Source organism: Canis lupus, chromosome 8 (assembly GCF_003254725.2).
Source record: "Canis lupus dingo isolate Sandy chromosome 8, ASM325472v2, whole genome shotgun sequence".
Taxonomy (NCBI): domain Eukaryota; kingdom Metazoa; phylum Chordata; class Mammalia; order Carnivora; family Canidae; genus Canis; species Canis lupus.
In genome coordinates this window covers 23,069,763-23,086,453 of record NC_064250.1, presented here as the reverse complement: position 1 = coordinate 23,086,453, position 16,691 = coordinate 23,069,763, and the positions used below count along the sequence as shown (strand labels likewise).

The 16,691-nt window shown below is 34.6% G+C and overlaps 1 long non-coding RNA gene and 1 other non-coding gene across 2 annotated transcripts in view; one reads left to right on the top strand and one right to left on the bottom strand.

The window, feature by feature from the left end:
* LOC112657580 (uncharacterized) overlaps positions 1-9,459 on the bottom strand; it is a 40,932-nt gene extending 31,473 nt beyond the window's left edge. Inside the window, exon 1 of the long non-coding RNA XR_003135119.3 lies at positions 9,152-9,459. This is a non-coding gene — a long non-coding RNA (uncharacterized LOC112657580). The remainder of the gene's footprint in view (positions 1-9,151) is intronic.
* A 297-nt stretch (positions 9,460-9,756) lies between these two features.
* LOC112658113 (U6 spliceosomal RNA) lies at positions 9,757-9,863 on the top strand. Its single transcript, XR_003135518.1, has one exon. It is a non-coding gene; the product is annotated as a U6 spliceosomal RNA (small nuclear RNA).
* Positions 9,864-16,691: the final 6,828 nt, after the last annotated feature.

Sequence of the window (16,691 nt, the reverse complement as noted above, 5' to 3'; positions counted from 1 at the left end):
ACAAATTAAACGAACATTTAGTTTGTGCTCAACAAATGATTGTATCATTTTAACTTCATATGTTTTTCAAGGAACATTCACAAAAGTCCCATGAAACAAGTATCAATAGTTCCAATTATATAGAAATTGAGGCTCAAAGAGGTTCAGTATCTTTGCCTGAAGTAACACAGCTGGTAAGTGGTAGATCTGGAATTGGGTTCAAATCCCTTCTCTGTAGGATTTCAGACGAGATCGGGCGCGTTCAGGGTGGTATGGCCGTAGACCTTCTCTGTAGGATTTCAAAGCCCATCCTCTTTCTACCATACTACATCACCTTAATTATTACAAAACTCTTTGTAATAGTCTTCGGTAGTTTAGAGAGTTATTTTTCCCTAATTTAAATGACATCTCCTTATCTTCTTTACATTGGATTTCATGCCTGGTAACCTATCAGTTCCTGTTACTGTCCATAAGCTGTGACCATGTTTGAATAGAGAAAGAGAATTCACTGTAGACAAGTGACACCAGAAATTTTACATATAAAGATTCATTTTTTTTTTAGCTTCAGGTTTTTTTTTAAATCTTAAAACAGAGTTTAGAGACCTAAATTCAAAACCCTGTTTTAGTATCTGAGTCTTGGTTCATTTGAGGTATCAACTACTTTACAGAGTTGTAGTGGTGATTAAATGATATAAGGTATATAAAAGTGTTTGGTAAGGTATAAAATGCTAAATAAATATCAGACATATTATTAATACTACAAATGAGAATAAAGCATTTTTATCAGTTCCTTAAATCTTAGTATGAACAGGTTTCAAATCCTACACTAAGAGTAGCTTCGGAAGAAGAAAGAGCTTGGGTCCTGAACATGTAAGGCAAGGAGAAGGAAAATAATCTCTGCAATAAAGAAAATACAAAGAAAAGGAAGCATGAGGACACCAGAGGACAGGAAATCCTTCACAGTTCTGCCTCTGGCCCTAGCAGTGCCTATTTCCCTATACATAAAGCATAAATACACAATTATGCAGGGTTAAGAGAGTAAGGTCCTCTCCAGCACCCTCACACAACTTTAACTAAACTACAGATAATTTTTTTAAATGTGCAAGTTCAGAAACAATTTATAGTATATATTAAAACATCCATTTCAATAGGTGAACTTTGTTCATTTGCAAATGAAGAAATTAACACCAATAAATTGCCTTGGATACAATATTGTCACTTTTGTGCTATATTAATTTACTGCACTAATTAACTTACTGTCTCACACAAAATCAACATGCCCTCTCTGGGATGAACTCAGATTAACATGGACTATATATGACCTGCCTTAACTCTTTATAAATATTCCTCAACATACAGCCAGGCTTTTCCAAGAATTTGTCTATGGTGCAAAAATTTCCATTATGTGAACTATTATTCCAATATGTATGTTACCATCTAATTTTAGTGCTATCAATCCTATGTTTGGAACCTCTCTCTCTCTCTCTTTTTTTTAAAGATTTTATTATTCATGAGAGACAGAGACAGAGACAGAGACAGGCACAGGCAGGCTCCATGCAGGGAGCCCGATGTAGGACTCCATCCCAGGACTCCAGGATTATGCCCTGAGCCAAAGGCAGACGCTCAACAGCTGAGCCACCCAGGTGTCCCAAGAACCTTTCTTTTTTAACTTGTATTTTTTGTTTGCAAGAAGTAAGGACATACTGAACCTACTATATATATCAAGGAGGGTATAGCAGAAAAACAGATTTCATAGAATTGAAGAATAAGATATACTGTAGCCAACCCTCATTGGAACAGAAAAAGGACTAGAGATAAAATACTTTTTTATCTCCTAGGAATCACAGGGTTTCTTTGATCTCTGCTTCTCTTTTCCATGGCTTCTCACTTTGTTCTACACCCATGTTCCATTCTTCTCTTCTTTTAGCTTACTTATCCAAGTTATAGCTCAGTATGACCACCTTGGCTGAATCTCTATGACCTTTCATCTCAAGTGCCTGTGACAAACTAACTGCAAAGTCTTAGTTTAAACTCTTTGAAAATCTGATTGGTTCAACCCATTCTAATTGATTGATCTTCCTTGGGAAAATTTGTTCCATATCCAACCAGTTATGGCCAGGAGAAAATGTGCTGCAAACATGATCTTCAACAAAGATTATAAATGGAGCCAGTTAATTCATAAGAAATTGATATGAGAAACTTCCAATTTCAAAAAGCAGGGTAAATTTAGAACTTCGTTCTTCACCTCTTATAAGCCACTTCAAAGAAATAAGGAAAATGAGAAATAGAAATGCATATCGATATTCAACAAAAATCAAAGACAGCTAAAATCACAACTCAAAAAACAGATCAGATCATTATTAACAGCATTAAGGGGCATGTAGGAGTTCATAAAAATGAATACATGGTTCTGTTGATCTCAGAAAACCAAGATATTCAAGATTAAAGGCTCTTCTTTTCTGCTAAAACCTAAAATCCCTTATTTCCAACAAGGAAAGGTTGAATAGACTGGCAGTATGAGTTTTCAAGGAAAAAATTGGGTTTTGAGAACAAAAAGACAGCTCTAGGAAAGGAAACACAAACAAGGCACATTTGCAGGAATTTATCTGTTGGTGAGCATTAAGAGAAAAAAGAGATAGTATTACTAGCACCACAACTTTGTCTCTACTTCGGTTGGGAAAAAGTCAAGGCCAAAATAACCCACATGCAAATCTCTTGGCAACAGAGAAAATTCATATTAGCCTACAATCCAGCTTTGGCAAATTCTCTACATAAAAATCATGTAAATAGCTAGTCCAGGAAGAACTTCAATTACTCCATGATGAGTAGTTAAAAAGGACACAGCATAGGATATTTATAAAGACAGCACAAGAGAAAAATAATGGGGGGGGGACAAAAAAAAGGTTACTTAAGAGAAAAATGTTTCCCTGGAGCAAAAAAAAAATTATAACCAGATGTGGTTATAATAAACACAATTACAACCATAGATATGTTTAAATAACAATAAAGGAAATATGGGCAGCCCGGGTGGCTCAGCGGTTTAGCCCCGCCTTTGGCCTGGGGCCTGATCCTGGGGACCCAGGATCAAGTCCCATGTCGGGCTCCCTGCATGGAGCCTGCTTCTCCCTCTGCCTTGTCTCTGCCTCTCTCTCTCTCTCTCTCTCTCTCTCTGTGTGAGTCTCTCATGAATAAATGAATAAAATCTTAAAAAAAGAACAATAAAGGAAATAGAACACAAGCTTAAGAAAAATATATCAAGATGAAAAGGAAATAAAATTAAAAATATCATTTATGTCTAGGATCAAATATACAATTTAAAACTGGTAAATTAAATATGAGTTATAAATATAAACAAAATGGTGACAGAGAAAGAAAGAATGAGGATGGCAAAAAAATAGATTAATCTCATCAAAGTTATAAATCAATAGAAATTGTCTAAAAAACAGGATTGAAAGAATTATATCAAAGTGTGGCTTTAAAGAAAGTAATATAACAAAAAAAGTATCTTTTTTTTCTTTTAAAGATTTTTTTAATTTATTAATGAGAGACACATAAAGAGAGGCAGAGACACAGGCAGAGGGAGGAGAAGCAGGCTCCATGCAAGGAGCCCGATGTGGGACTCGATCCCAGGAATTCAGGATCATGCCTGAGCCAAAGGCAGACACTGAGCCTTTCACTGAGCCACCCACGCATCCCAAGTTATATCTTTCAAATTAACAAAATAAATATACCCTCAAAATAAAGAAAATGCAGATCTGATCATGAAAGAGCATCTCAAAAATTAAGGCTAAGACATGTAAATTATAAAATAAAAGACAGACATAATACTAAACATATTTTCCATAATTATAAATGCAAAAGACTAAGTTTATCTCTCAAAAGAAAAGTATTTTCAGAAAAAATCAGGAAAAACAAAAATATTTTCTATATATAAGACATATTTCAAAAACAGTAATTTGGAATGTCAGAAAATAAAAGGCTGTGCAAGGAAAAATTCAATTCACCTTTCTTGGTCCATGATAGATCAAATGGACAATCTTCATTGACAAAAATAACAATTAATTAGGTAGATTGAAATAATACATATCGTATTCTGTGTTCTGAAAAAGAGAGGTGACATTTTACAAGACCAACATTATACTGACACTAAAAATCAAATAAGGACATCACAAGAAAAGAAAACTACAAGCCAATATCCCTGATAACATAGATGCAAAAATCCTCAATAAAATATTAGCAAACTAAACTCAATGGTACATTAAAGGATCATGCATCATGATCAAGTGGGATTTATTCCAAGGATGCAAGGATATTTCAATATCCACAAATCCATTAATTGATATTCCGCATTAACAAAATAGAGGATAAAAATCATATAATCATCTTGGTGCACCAAGGTGGCTCAATTGGTTGAGCATTCAGTTCTTAATTTGGCTCAGATCATGATCTCAGGGTTGTGGCATCAGATCTATGCTCACTGTGGAGTCTGTTTGTCCTTCTCCCTCCCCCCTGTCCTTCCACCTCCCCTCTTCTCCCTGCCCCCAGCTTTTGCACACTCTTTCTATCTAAAATAAATAAATAAATAAATAAATAAATAAATAAATAAATAAATAAATAAAATCTTTATTAAAAGATCATATGATCATCTCAATAGATGTAGAAAAAGTATTTGACAAAATTCAACATCGATTTATGCTTTAAAAAAAGCTGGTATAAAGAAAATATATCTCAAAATAATAAAAGCCATACCTGACAAGCTTACAGCTAGCATCATACCCAACACTGAAAAGCTGAAAGCTTTTTCTCAAAATCAGGAGACAAGGATGTCTACTCTCACCACTTTTTGTTTGTTTGTTTCAAGTTTTTATTGAAATTCTAGTTAGTGAACACATAGTGTAATATTGGTTTCAGGAGTAGAATTTAGTGATTCATTGCTTACATATAACACACAGTGCTTATCATAACAAATACCCTCCTTAATACCCACCACCCATTTAGTTCATTCCCCATCCACCTCCCTTCACCACTTTTATTCAACATAGTTCTGAAAATTCCAGCTGGACCAATTAAACAATAAAAAGAAATAAAATATCCAAATCCGAAAGGAAGAAGTAAAATTGCCACCATAAGCAGATGACATATTATACTTAGAAAGTCCTCCTAGGGAGTCCATCAAAATGTTGTCAGGAAAGTTGCAGGACGCAAAATCAACAAATAAAAATCAGTTACATTTCCATATACTACTAACAAACTATCAGAATGAGAAATATATATATATATATATATCCCATTTACAACTGCATCAAAAAGGGTAAAATACCTAGGAGTAAATTTATCAAGGATGTGAAAGACCCTATACATTAATAAAGGGCTATACATTAATTAACAATTAATGAAAAAAATTTGAGAAAGACAGAAATAATTGGAAAGATATTCCTTGCTCATGGATTAAAGAATTAATATTGCTAAAATGTTCAACTATCCAAACCAATCTATAGATTCATTCCATTAGAATGAACACTTATAACTAACTTAATATTATATGTCAATTATATATCAATAAGAATAAAATGAAATAATAATAGTCACTGTGCTAACATTAATAAAATTTTTTAAAAAATAAACAGTGACTTATATTCCAAAAACAAAAAAAAATTTACTGAGGACAGTATCATCATTTTACATTTTTACAAAATTCCTTTAATATAAGCTTAGTATAAGATAACTGGAATCTCATATCTGCTTCTGTATTCAATATGCTACATGTCACATAACCTTAGGAAAATTCATGCACATACTCATAAAAGAAAAAAAGTGGAAAAGGAAAACAGTATATTAGTAGTATCATGAATATAGTTTGACCTGACAAACAACTTAAAAGGAACACCACAAGACCACACCTACAGAACCACTCTTCTTAGAATTGCTCTCTTTGCCACATCCAACCTCACCACAATCATTCCAGACAGGTAAAGACCTAGCAGAGTCATTTCTGCTGTATGACTCTTGCCATGTGTCCACAGATGACTAGTTGAATGGTAGAGAAGGAACTCAAGAAGACTCAAACCTACTTCTCCCTAATTAAGTTATAATTAAGATAGAAGGATAATTAGTCCTTTGTCCAGCTGGATGTGTAATATTTAAACATGAAACCGTGTGGCATAAATTTTCAGCACATCATGTAGATTGTTTAGGGGGAAAAAAAGCCACTCTGGAGAGAGAAAACAATAAGGCAAAGGACTGAATGAATAGGAGTCAGAATCAGATAATTTGGTAATGCTAATAATTTGGCATCACCTGCTCCACATCGCTTATGGCCTTTCTGCTTTTTGCTATAATCAACACCTTGACATCTAATTATAGTGCTTCATTTTATATTGGTCTCCTCATGTTGATTTCTGACACTAAGCAGAGTCCTACTTAATACACAATGGTTTGCTTTATAGTTATAATTCCTTTGAAACAAACAATATAACTCTAAAAGGGCATTTTGAAGTCCTGTGAAATAGCTCTGAAATAAGTTGCAATTAAAATATTTATACACACTCACACACACACATATATATATACATACACACACACACACACACACACACACAGTATTTCCTTAGATGTACTGTTTGATTTCCTCCTAAAATTCTCACAGGCAAAAAGCTAAACACAAATATGCAGCATTCATTGCTTTGGAAATACCTAAATTATGTCATTCCTGATGGTCATCTTACATTTTTTTAAAGATTTTATTTATTTATTCCTGAGAGACACAGAGAGAAGCAGAGACATAGAGAGAGAAGCACGTTCCCCAGTGGAAGCCCGATGTGGGACCCAATCCCCAGATGGGGATCATGCCCTGAGCCAAAGGCAGACAGATGCTCAACCACTGAGTCACCCAGGCATCCCTCATCTTACATGTCTTAAAAAGAAAATTAAAAAAATCAACAAATTATTTTCTAAAATGCAAACGTTCACCTGATATATGAGAAAAGGTAATTTAAGATTAAAACTCAATATAGGATTAAAACTCAGAAACAGTTACAGTAGGGATTAGATATAGCCATGTTAATATGAACTTAGCTCTGATCTGAGGAAAAAAGACATGAATTAAATGGCATTTCTTCTAGAAATGGGATGTATATATTTATTTTTATGGTTAACAAGGATCTTTCAAAATGTCTTCTAAAAGTAATATTTGTTGATGTGGTTTATGTATACAATGGAATATTCCTCAGCCATTAGAAATGACAAATACCCACCATTTGCTTCAACGTGGATGGAACTGGAGGGTATTATGCTGAGTGAAATAAGTCAATCGGAGAAGGACAAACATTATATGTTCTCATTCATTTGGGGAATATAAATAATAGTGAAAGGGAATAGAAGGGAAGGGAGAAGAAATAGGTAGGAAATATCAGAAAGGGAGACAGAACATAAAGACTCCTAACTCTGGGAAACGAACTAGGGGTGGTGGAAAGGGAGGAGGGCAGGGGGTGGGGGTGAATGGGTGACGGGCACTGAGGGGGGCACTTGATGGTATGAGCACTGGCTGTTATTCTGTATGTTGGCAAATTGAACACCAATAAAAAATAAATTTATTATAAAAAAATGGTTTTGTCTAAGGAAAGGTCTAAAAAAATAAAAAATAAAAGTAATATTTGTTGAACATAACTTCACTTGCCTTGAATTGTGTGAGTTCATCACAAACATTATCATTTAATTCCTACAACAATCCAACAATGAAAATAATGATCTTCATTTTACAGATATGGAAAATAAAGTTCAACAATATTGCTTGAGATTGCATGGTTTACAATTCACAGAGATGGAATTTGAACCCATATATTTAACTTCAAATTCCATACTTTCTCCTGTAAACCATGTTGAACTCATGATTTGTATAACTGAAATATTAAACTCAGTTGGAGAAAATCAATCAAATAAAAAACAAAGCACACAAAATCTCAAGTAAATAACAATCTACATACCCATCTTTTCAACAATTCTGTTACCTTGCACAGAGGCTGAATAATGCCAAGCATTCATTAAATATATATATTTTTTAATTTACAAGTACAGGAAGTGAATTTGATGTATTGCTGAGAAATCATAAATGTGATCAGGTAGAAAAGAATACTGAAATTTTCAGATAACTTTTTCTATTGGGCAAACTTTTGCTTCCCTCATCAAGTAATATAAATGATCATAATAAAATTCCTTCACTCTTCATTAGCATTTATATCTAAATGTATTCCCTGATCACAGCTCTTGAAAAAAATATGAAATACTGTTCAGATTCTATTAAAATTTGTTGAAAATATTTTATACCAAATGATATACTAGAAAGTTTACATATATCATTTTATTTGATCCTAATTACAAAAGAGGAGAGTAAAGTGTACAGATAATAGGTAAATCTCTTTGGATTACTATGTCAGTAACTGTAAACTCAAAATTAGAGCATAGGTCTTCTAAATTCTGTGTGATTTTCATCACAGCCATGGCTTCCAAAGTGGGGGTCTATGCACCCAAGATGTATACAAGATCATCTACTAGCATGAAAAGAAATTATTAAAAGTTCTATTTATATGTACAATAAATAGAAATTTATCACATAAATTCAATGCTGTATACTGTATATATAGCATTAATTCTTACTTTTGCTTTATGACTTAAAATTATATGAGTATAGTAGAACAAGTATATAACTTCTACATAAATATATATTCATTGAAAAAATATAAGCAAAAATATATTGTCAATGGCGGTCATAGTCAAAAACTACATTATACCATATGGCCTTTCTATGACAGGTCATTCTGTTCAAAGCACAAAATATACATACTCATCCAAACCCAGAATTAAAGGAAGAAATTTTATAAGATCCTTGTCTACAGCCAGCAGATGCTAAAACTTGACATAGACTGACCTTGTTCTGCCCCTCATAGCTATAAACTAGAAATCCTCCGCCTGGAAATTCTAACTCTAGACCTTTCTTCTGGGAGATTTCAATCATAAGCACCTGTAGTCCAGGGCTGCCATACCTTCATCAACTTAGGTTTCTAGCTTCTCCATTAATAGGTCAAATTGGTTCAAAAAGGGTTGGCTGGGACTCCAATAAACACAATGTATGATATCAGGAATAAAGGAAAGTTTAAAGAAATAGAAGAGCACTTACCTCAGATATTTTAGAAGTCTTTCCAAGTCTTCCCTATCAAACTAATTTGAAACAAATTCCAAAATTAAATTAAAAAGTATTGAGAATCAGTAGATTTTCAAAACCTTTAAAAAATATTCCAGCATAAACATAGCAGCTGATTAAAGTCGGTTCATTAAGCCCTACTTGTTAAAAACAAAAATGGCTAGTTACAAAGCAGAACCCAAGTAAATGGCAAGAAATCAATTTAAAGGAAGTAAAACAGGCAGCAGAATATTATCAGAAAAAACTAAAAGAAATACGAAGGAAAAAATAAAATGTTTCACATCAGTTCAAACTGAATAGCCTATTCATAATAGCAAACTCTTCCAAGGCTAAGAAGGGAAAGCCCTGTTCAGTTTATTTTTTTAACTTACTTTTTACTTTTTCCTTGTTCAGTTTAAACGATCCTAAAATATATAAGACTACAATTAATGCTGATAGCGTAAACTGGTAAAACATTGGAAAAGTTAAGAATAAAGCCCAGCAGGCCAATTTGGGGCTCCAACAATGCCAAACCTCCAAAAATCTAATTATTATTTTATTATATCTGCTGCTATCACAAGGCAATAAAAATAAAGCCTGTAGTGCTTGCTTTGTCAGCATATATACTAAAACTGAAACAATACAAAAAAGATTATTGTAACCCCTGTGCAAGGATAACATACAAATTCTTAAAATGTTTCATATTTTTCTAATTTTTAAAAAAAGGAATTTAAGAAGGATGAATCAGGAGCTAATGGGATTAGTTACACATAGGGGCTAAGTGGGAACAGAGTGGAGGGATTGTGGAAAGGGTGATGACTCTTTTCTGAATATATATTTATATGTAGTTTTGACATTGAATCATGTTGTTTTTATGTACTCAAAAAATAAAATTTAAAACACTAGGAAAATAAAACTTCAAATAACAGAGACATAATATAACTATATCCCAAATTAAAAAAAAATAACTACACTGAAGAGAAAAAATAGAACTAAACTGAGTAACTTTGGAACAATACTTTGACTCTATACCCTGAGTCTGAAGCCAAAAAAGAACAAAAAACAAAAACCTATAAACAAATACTAAAACTCTAGTTAGAGGGTCTGTTTTTGATGGTAGTATGAGTTTACAATTCTTTTTTTTAAGATGTTTTATTTATTTATTCATGAGAGAGAAAGAGGCAGAGGGAGAAGCAGGCTCCACACAGGGAGTCCGATGCAGGACTCGATCCTGTGTCTCCAGGATCACACCCCAGGCCGAAGGCGGCGCTAAACCGCTGAGCCACCCTGGGCTGCCTGAGTTTACAATTCCTAAACTACCTTTTGTGCATTGTAGAACTAAGCAAATGATTAAATATTTAGAGGATTAAATAAACTAAATCTCTTACTGTTGGAGAAGGGAGTTACAAATATGGAAAGAAGGCTAGAATGAATTCCATGGTGTTGAATTGCAATGAAAGTAATTAGTATAAACTCATGCTTTGAATGGATGAATGGATGATAGATGATAGATAGATGATAGAGATAGATAGATAGATAGATAGATAGATAGATAGATAGATAGATGATAGATAGATAATAGAAATAGTAAGTGGATGTAGTTCTATTCAAATTTTTTAGTATTGCCTGTTCAGAGCCAGAAGGAAAGACACCATCTGCAAGGAATATATCCTAAATCCTGATCTTGGTTTTTAATATACCATCCCTCATTAAATCTTGATCTTGGTTTCTAAATACCATCTCCCATTAAAAGAAACTGGACTCACTGGAAATATAGTTGACTCTTAGTGTTGAGGCAAGGAAAGTAAAAAGTGAGCCTGGGACATCTCGTAGTTCCAGAAAGTAAAACTGTGCTTAAAAAATGATGGAGGTAAGCCAAAAAGACATAGGTTTCAGTTTGAGGGTTTCTACTCACTAAATATGAAATAAACTGAGTGTTCAAATAACAGTAGTAACAGAATATTCAGAGGATAAGAAGAAATCTATGAGTCTATACTTCCATAAAAAACAAATGAATAGGTAAAGTAAAGGGAGAAGGAAAAATTTTCCTTATATTAAATGGAGAAGAAATAATAGTTATAAAATTAACATTTGGCAATTGTAGTTTATCTAAATATAGTCAATTGTCCTTCAGAAAGCCTGATGAGGATAAACATCAAATTAGTGGCACCCAGACAGGTAGGATAACAAGAGCTACTTGTTTAGCAGAGAAATCAGCAAGCACATTGCCTTTGGCTTCTATGTTGATTTCAGAAATATGATCTTATGCTTCCACAACTGATAATTCCTCAGAATTTAATAACTTCTAATATGACATTTATCACTTCATTATTTTCCTATCAGATTATCTGAATGTGTCAAATCCCCTTTGCTTCCATAGCACCTCAAAATCATAAATCATGTGTCTACCATATGGTAAGTGTTTACCATTTTCCTTTTTGCCAGTATTCAGGCTCAACTCAAAATTATTAGTTTTGCCAGTTGGGAAAATAGAGCATTAGGCAATAAAGTTGATATAATGGCTGCATATTCCAGGATGAGTATTTGTCCTGTATAGGAAATATCTGCCATTTTCAAGAAAAATCCATTTATAAACAGTGAATCAGGATTCATTAAAGGAGTATTTGTAAGAGCAGTCCTAGACATACATCCTGAGTTATAGCTAAATAGTTATGTAATTTTTCCCTTTATCTGGAGGGATTAAGGTTTATACAATGTTAAATTGTGATATGAGAAGCAAAATGTAGGAAGGTTTTGTAAGCAGTAGAATAAATGACAAAGAAATTATGAAAGTTGCCTAAAAGAAACAGAGTGCACAGTACCATGGCTGAAATTACAAAGGAGATTGTAAATGCCATATAGGCATATCCAAAGAGTCATTTGCTACCATGGTAATAGAGATCACTAAACTTTAAAGCACTTACTGGCCTCACAAGGGATATCTGTTCTCTGGCTAATATATTCTGCTGTTTCTGGTTAATGCTTCAAGGCAAATAGGGAGAAGAAATCTCTTTAAAAAGCTGATTGGGTTTCAAAGAATAAACAAATTAAGTCTGAGTTTTTATTTATTTAGCTTTGACTAGGTCATATTTGAAGCTGATCTACATGAAATTTTCTAAATTATAATAATGGGACTTCATTTTTCCATAATAATTATTTTTGCTTTCATTCAAGGAATTATCAGGTGCTTTCATTATATCATGCAGCTGTTATCTAGAAAGGACACTGAAGTGATGATTCTGTGCCAAAAAGAGATAGAACACTTTATGGTCAGCCCTTCTCTGGATAAGCAGAATGATGAAAAGGAGTGATAATAAATCCTGACCTGACCACCCAACCTGCTGACAGCAGTACAGACCTAATTGCTACTAAAACGACTACTCAAGGTGCAATGATCCTGAAATGGGCACCTCACTTACAAAGCAACCACAACAAAATACTGTAGTCTGGAAGTGAGTACTTCTTGTACACAAAAATAAATCACTTTCTAGAAGATCCAAAAACAGGCAGCTCTATACTTACCTAGGGCCTAACTAACCTGATCAGACCAAATAGGACAGCCAATCAGCAGCATTCAGATACTTTGATTTCCTAACATGGGATAGGCACTGGATTCCTCCCCCAAGCCTTAACCCTAGAGCTTAGCTTTTGTGTTGGATTAGATTCCCTGCTTAACTCTCCATTTAGTCCAATAATCTTTAATTTTGTACTTTAACATAATAAAGGAAATAGCCTTATGGAAGCTAAAATCAAACTAAAGGAAACATTTGTAATATATGTCAGATTTTACTAATCTACAATCTGTTATGATTTTTTTATTGTAAACAAATATATATTTTTGTTCTCAATTTTATGTTCATAATTTTTAATTATTTTTCTTAGAGGCAGTCTCCAAAACAATAAATTTCAGGCCTCACAAAACCTGGAACAGTTGGCTATAATTCTGGTACATTTGAAAGTGATATTTTAACATTGCTTTTCCATGGGTTAAAATATGGTGAGGATGCCTGGATTGAGATATTATTTTATCTGTGAGATCTTTCTCTGAGGACAACTTCTGAAAGCTGAATAGATAATTTCTGGTTGAACTCAGTTGCTTCCACTTTATAGTCCTAGGAAACTTACCTGGACAAATTAATATAATACCTTCTCTTTTTTAAAAGATTTATTTATTTGTTTTTAGAGAGGGAGAGAGAGAGAGGAAGCACATGTGAATGGAGAAGCAGCAGAGAGGGTGGGAGAGAGAGAATCACAAGCAGACTCCCTGCTGAACATGGAGCCTGACATGGGGCTTGATCCCAGGACCTCAATATCATCACCTAAGTCAAAATCAAGAGTTGGATGCTCAACCAACTGAGCCATCCAGGCTCCCCTATGCCCTCTTTTTAAGAAAAAACTGTATACCTAAGTATGCAGTCCCTTTTCATTTTGGCTACCAGGCTTCTGGTACCATTTCTGTGAAATTATAACAGTGAAATATCTGAACAAGTGCTGAGCCAAGGGTGTGGTAGAGTTGACGATACATGGCCCCTCCTTATAATCTAGTGGGAAAGATAGAAATGCATGATGACAACTACCATGATAGAGGACTCTGCAGAGTACAGTGGAATAAAGTGTCCACATCCGCCTTCTGAATCTGTGAGGGTTAAGAGAAGTACCTTTCAGGTGAAACTTGTAGTAAGAATTTAGCAGATCAAAAGGAAAGGCAGGGCATTCCAGGTAGAGGAAATCATTAGGAAAAGAAGTTAAAAGGAAAAGAAGTAAAGAGGAAGTAAATTAGGGAAGAAGTAAAAGGTGATAGAAATAGATAGACAGGGACGCCTAGGTGGTTCAGCGGTTGAGCGCGCCTGCCTTTGGCCCGGGGTGTGATCCCAGAGTTCCAGGATCAAGTCCCACATTGGGCTCCCTGCATGGAGCCTGCTTCTCCCTCTGCCTATATCTCTGTCTCTCTCTGTAAAATCTTTAAAAAAAAAAAAAAGGAATAGATAGACAAGGTGAGATCATAAAAAACCAACATTGCACACTATCCAAGAGTTTTTTTTTTAATTTTTTTTTATTTATTTATGTATGATAGTCACAGAGAGAGAGAGAGGCAAAGACACAGGCAGAGGGAGAAGCAGGCTCCATGCGCAGGGAGCCCGATGTGGGATTCGATCCCGGGTCTCCAGGATCGCGCCCTGGGCCAAAGGCAGGCGCTAAACCGCTGCGCCACCCAGGGATCCCTATCCAAGAGTTTGAATTCCACCAGTTGAACCATAAAACATCACTCAAAGTTCTGGAGGAAGAAAGGAATACAGATTTGCTTATTAGAAAGACAATTCTGACCCCAGAGAGGAGACCAAATTGAGGAAAACAAGACTAGAATTAGGAAATGTGATAATTCCTCTTCCAGATCTCCTAGCAGGTTCAAGGACCATCTAATCCCCTCTCCATGTTTCAAGTTTCTGTTTACCACCAGATTCACCCCAACTCTTGTCTCCCAAGACCAGTACTTGCCTACTATTACCCTACCAGCGCTTTATACCTTTAATTATACCTTTCATCCCACTACAATATTAGGTTATAAGACAAACTAAACATGTTTGACATTAGAAAAGAACATCGATCTGATAAATTCACATATAATGATGGTATTAGTAGCTAACATTTACTGAATATAACTAGGTGTGATATAGTATGCTAAGCATTTTACATTTCATTTAATCTGCAAAATAAATATAGAACTATAATGATGACTATTGTCACAATTTTACAAAGGAGGAAAAGATTAGGGAACTTTCATAATCTGCCCAAGCTCACACACCTAGTAAATAGCTAAGTTCAACTTCAAATCCAGGGGTATCTGACACTAGTACTCTTACCCACCATCCTATATACAGGGCTCAGAAATGACAAGATGGACACTGTCTCAAGTATTTTGGTATTAAAGAAAACAGGACTACATCTGTTTTTTGGTTTATAAAGCCTGAGGTAACAAGGTAACATGCATTTTCTAAATTTTCCACCATTAACCGTGTAATTAGAAAAAAAATAGCAAAAAGTTGCTCATTTGTTAACTATGTTTACTCAAAACAAACATACTAGAAAACTATAATGTGACACAATCTTCAAAATGCTTTGTTTTGGGGCATATGGCTGGTTCAGTCAGTTGAGGGTAAGACTCTTTTTTTTTTTTTTTTTTTTTTTTTTAAGATTTTATTTATTCATGATAGTCACACAGAGAGAGACAGAGAGGCAGAGACACAGGCAGAGGGAGAAGCAGGCTCCATGCAGGGAGCCCGACGTGGGATCCGATCCGGGGTCTCCAGGATCGCGCCCTGGGCCAAAGGCAGGCGCCAAACCGCTGCGCCACCCAGGGATCCCGAGGGTAAGACTCTTGATCTTGGGGTTGATATATATGCCCTTGAGCCCCGCGTTGGGTATAGAGATTACTTAAAAACAAAAAAATCTTTAAAAAATTCTCAATATAAAATGATCACTAAAAAAATAAAATAAAATTGATCACTGAGTCACACTATCATAAGATTTTATCAACCAAAAAGATATTAGCTTAATGGAATGAATGAAAGGAAATGTGACCCAAATAATCTAAAATTGTGAACATTTAAATATTCATGTTGATTTTTAAAAAATAATAAATGTTTCTTAGTATTTATTTATACCTCAGTAGTTCCAACATCAAGATCTTGAGATATTTACAAAATTTTAGGTAAGAAGATAAAATCAATACATGAGAAAAATGAGACAAACAAAACAGCATTTTTTTTCTCAGCAGATTCAAATCCCTAGTTATCCCCTGTTTAGTTTAATATGAAATGAAATTCTAGTCTCCAAGAATACACAAAGAGTAGTGGGCAGATTTCTAAGATGCCCACCTCATGATCCCCACCCTGGGTATACATATCCTGTATAATCCTCTCTCCTTGAGTGTGAGCTAGACTGTGAATATGATGGATTTTACTCCTTTGATTAAGTGATCTATTATGTTAAAAATGAAGAGATTTTTCAAATGTAATTAACATCATAAATTAGTTCATTTTGGGTAAAATAAAAGGGAGATTATTCTATATTGCAATAGCAATGTGATGAGACACAGGGTAGTTACACTTGTGGTGAACATAGTATAATGTATAAACTTGTCAGATCATGAAGTTGTACACCTGAAACTAATGAAGACAAAAACAAAAGGGAGGTTATCTTTGGTGGGCCTGACCTAATCAGGTGAACCTGTTTTAAGGGACCTTAAACCTTCTAGAAGGAAGAGATTTAAAGCACAATAAACTCTCTTACTGTCTTCGAAGTAGTAAGCCATGAGGTTCTACAAGAGCCATATAGCTAGTATCAGAGTATCCTTTAAAAACTGAGAATAGTTCCTGTCCAATAACTAGGACTGGTGACCTCAGTCCTATAGCTGTAAGGAACTAAATTCAGCCAACAAAAATGTGAGCCTGGGGGATCCCTGGGTGGCGCAGCGGTTTGGCGCCTGCCTTTGGCCCAGGGCGCGATCCTGGAGACCCGGGATCGAATCCCACATCAG